A 4428-nucleotide genomic window follows, 5' to 3' on the forward strand; every position below is an offset into this window, starting at 1 on the left:
TGCGCCCCAGAAGTCCTCGCTGTGTCTTCTCCTTCTCCCTGTTGTCTCTGAATTCTTCCTGCGACAAGATGAGAAGCTCTTCTCTGGTGAGGAGGCGGCTGTGGATCCACCGGCTCTTCCTGCAGCTGGGCGGGCGGGTCTGGGAGGAGCCCCTCGGTGCGGGCGGAGCCCACGGCCCCGGGCCTTGGCCTCTCTGCGCCGCGCCCCGGGCTTCCGGGCGGGGCAAGGACTACAGGTACAGGGAGCTCCGCTGCAGGGGCCCGGCCGGGAGCTGGAGGAGCGGCGGGCAAGGAGGGCCCGCCTCCCTGTCCGGAGCCGCGCGGAGGTCTCCGCCCACAGGGAGGGCGGCAGAGGTGGGGAGCCGGCCGGCGGGGGGCACCGCGCTCCTCGCCGAAGGCCTTCCGGCCCCAGGCTCGTTCCCCACGGGATCAGAACCGCCCCGGCTTCCTGCACTCGGGCCACTGCTGTACTGGGCGCCTCTTCCTCCCGCTGGCCACTCGCTGCCCCCTGGGCCTCCGCCTCCGATCCTCTGGGAAGTCGGAGCCCTGAGATGGGCCGGAGGAGAGGGGCTCTGGGGCCGATGTCCCAGCAGCTTCTCCTTCCCCCAGAGGGGCCTCTTCAGGGGCGGGGGTCCGTCCAGGAGCTGATGGGGCTGGGCACCAGGAGTGAGGTGCTGTCCTCCCACGTCCTGCACGGTGAATCCAAGTCCCCCTAAAACTGAGTTCCCTCACTGAGTTTACAGATGATCTCTGTATCCAAAACTTTCTCCCTTTTCTTTGTCACCTCTGACCTCAATGCTGTGCTAATGGAACACTCGTCAAGCAGAGTCAGGTGCCTAGACTACCCTTGTTAACGTCATCAATGGACCAGGTGCTGTTGTAGATGTCACCGTTCTCTCCAGATTCAGGTGGTTTCTCCAGGGCAGGATGAGCTCATAGACCCCTGAGGCGGGGACCACCTGGCCTGGGAATCATAAACCAGAGACAGCCTGACTTCTGAAGCTATGATGAACAAATGTCACATATAGTATGGGATTAACAGTTATACAATTCTGTTCGTAAAATAGGTAACTAACCTAGATTTACTGCATAGCCCAGGAAACTCTATTCAATGTCTTGTAGTAACCTATAATGGAAAATAATCCAAAAAAGTATGTATATATATAACTGAATCACTTTGCTATACACCAGAAAGTAACACAATATTGTATCAATAATTCAACTATACTTCGATTTGGTAAAAAAGGAAAAAAAAAGAGTCACAGAAATGTCAAATGATGACGATTAATGGCAGCCTCTTTGTCCTTCCCTTTATTTTTTTTTCTTTTTGCGGTATGCGGGCCTCTCACTGTTGTGGCCTCTCCCGTTGCGGAGCACAGACTCCAGACGCGCAGGCCCAGAGGCCATGGCTCACGGGCCCAGCCGCTCCGCGGCATATGGGATCCTCCCAGACCGGGGCACGAACCCGTATCCCCTGCATCGGCAGGCGGACTCTCAACCACTGCGCCACCAGGGAGGCCCTGTCCTTCCCTTTAAAGAAGCCCCGAACTCAACGGCCCAATTGGAGTGTGTCTGTGGCTTTTCTCCCACTCCCTTGCTTGGAGATCTGTAAATAAACCCTTACTTTGATTAACACACCTGCTGTCAGAGTTGAGCTTTCTTCACCTCAGTCACATGAGCCTTTGCTCCATAAAAGCAGGACCTCAGGTTGGCAGTTCCAGGGCTTGGAGTGTCATCGAAAGAATTCATCTCTGATGAGTGCACGTCCGGGCACCTCCCAACACATCGTCATGTCCCCAGGGTCTCCATGATGCTTGAGCTGCTGTCCCCACCCCCACACCCCCTAGGGGCAGAAGAGTGGGCTTTGGAGCGCCTGGGAGGAGGCCTTTCTTGCTGGGCCCAGAGCACGTCCCTGTCCCCTGCCCTTGTAGCAGCCTCCGTGCACTAAATGAAAGTGGGCTTTAGTATCTGTAACTCATATTTTAGTTGTTCATTATGTTCTGAACTGTTACAAAGAAACTCTTTAACTGTGTTGTCAATATAAATAATCACTAGATCAATCTATGCTAGGAATAGAAAAGAATCTTATGTGAGCCAAATTGAGGTCTATAGCTCAGGAGAGACAGATTCTAGAAGGACCTGAAATGTGTCCAGCCAGACTACAAGTTTGGGGAGGTTTATCAAGGCAAAAAGCTGACCATGACATAAGTTGGTTGTCACGAATTATAAGTGTGTCTGTGTGTTCTGATGTGATGGTAAATGGACCTGTCCCTTTCACTCCCTTCCGACCGTTCATGATTAGTGTATAGCAATGAAACGGGTTTCTGGGTTCCAGTGTTGTATCCTGCAACTTCACAGAATTCATTGATGAGGTCTAGTAGTTTTCTCGTAGTGTCTTTAGGATTTTCTAGGAATAAACCTACCTAAGAAGACAAACGTCCTGTACTCCAAAAACTCTAATAAGACACTGATGAAATAAATTGAAGGTGACACAAACAGATGGAAAGACACACCATGTTCCTGGATTGGAAGAATCAACATTGTTAAAATGACTATACTACCCAAGGCAACCTACAGCTTCAATACAATCCCTATCAAGTTATCAATGGCATTTTTCACAGAACTAGAACAAAAAATCTTAATTGTTTTATGGAAACAGAAAAGGCCCTGAATAGCCAAAGCAATCTTGAGAAAGAAAAACCGAGCTGGAGGAATCAGGCTCCCTGACTTCACTCTATACTACAAAGCTACAGTCATTAAAACAGTATGGTACTGGCACATAAACAGAAATATAGACCAGTGGAACAGGATAGAAAGCCCAGAAATAAACCCACCCACCTATGGTCAATTAACCTATGACAAAGGAGGCAAGACTATATGATGAAGGAAAGACAGTCTCTTCAATAAATTGGTGCTGGGAAAGCTGGATAGCTACATGTAAAAAACTATGAAATTAAAACCTTCTCTAAAACCATACACAAAAATAAACAAAAAATGGATTAAAGACCTAAATGTAAGACTGGATACTATAAAACGCTTAGAGGAAAATATAGACAGAACACTCTTTGACATAAATCAAAGCAATATCTTTTACTAACCATCTCCGAGTATAATGGAAATCAAACCAAAAATAAAGAAAAGGGAACTAATTAAACAGAAAAGCTTTTGCACAGCAAAGGAAACTATAAACAGAACGAAAAAAAAACCCACAGAATGGGAGAAAATATTTGCAAATGATGCAACTGACTAGGGATTAGCCTCCAAAATTTATAAACAGCTCATGCAACTCAATACCAAAAAAACCAAACAACCTAATGAAAAGATGGGCAGAACTTAAATAGACATTTCTCCAAAGAAGACATACAGATGGCAAAGAGGCACATGAAAAGATGTTCAACATGGCTAATCATTAGCAAAATGCAAATCAAATGTGCAATAGGCCATCACCTCACACCAGTCAGAATGGCCAGCATCAAAAAATGTGCCAACAGTAAATACTGGAGACGGTGTGGAGAACAGGGAACCCTCCTACACTGTTGGTGGGAATGTAAATTGGTACAGCCACTATGCAGAACACTATGGAGGTTCCTTTAAAAACTAAAAACAGAGCTACTATATCATTCAGCCATCCCACTCCTAGGTGTATATCCAGAGGAAAACATGGTTTGAAAGGATACATGCACTCCAATTTTCATTGCAGTGCCGTTTGCAATAGCCAACACATGAAAGCAACCTAAATTTCCATAGACAGATGAATGGATAAGGAAGATATGATATATATATATATATATATATATATATATATATACACACACATATATATACATCATAGGGATATATATCATATATATGATATATATATATCATAAGGAAGATATTATATATATATATAATGGAATATTACTCAGCCATTAAAAAGAATAAAATAATGAATTTGCAGCAACATGGATGGAACTGGAGATTATCATATTAAGTAAAGTTAAGTCAGAGAAAGACAAATATCATATGATATCACTTGTATGCAGAATCTACAAAAATGATAGACATAAACTTATTTACAAAACAGAAACAGACTCACAGACTTAGAAAATGAACTTATGGTTACCAGAGGGGAATGATTGGGGGGTATAGATTGGGAAATTGGGAGAGACACATACACACTGCTATATTTTAAAAAGATCAGCAACAAGGACCTACTGTATAGCACAGGGAACTCTGGTCAATATTCTGTAATAAGCTAAAGGGGAAAGATATTTGAAAAAAATAGATACATGTATATGTATAACAGAATCACGTTGCTGTCCATCTGAAACGAATACAACATTGTGAATCAACTATACACCAATATAAAATAAAAATTTAAGAAAACAATTATAATTGGAGCTGGCAAGAGGTAAGGGTGCCTATTAAGCAAGGATTGGTTGGTGTT

At 44.8% G+C, this 4428-nt stretch overlaps 1 long non-coding RNA gene across 1 annotated transcript; it reads left to right on the forward strand.

Annotated features, from left to right (window-relative positions):
* The first annotated feature begins 264 nt into the window (after nt 1-264).
* Nucleotides 265-2276, forward strand: LOC308610306. The gene is made up of 3 exons (XR_014014505.1): nt 265-1066; nt 1538-1607; nt 1699-2276. It is a non-coding gene; the product is annotated as an uncharacterized lncRNA (long non-coding RNA).
* Nucleotides 2277-4428: the final 2152 nt, after the last annotated feature.

Source organism: Mesoplodon bidens, assembly GCF_964165515.1.
Source record: "Mesoplodon bidens genome assembly, contig: HAP1_SCAFFOLD_289, whole genome shotgun sequence".
In the NCBI taxonomy this organism is placed as follows: Eukaryota; Metazoa; Chordata; class Mammalia; order Artiodactyla; family Ziphiidae; genus Mesoplodon; species Mesoplodon bidens.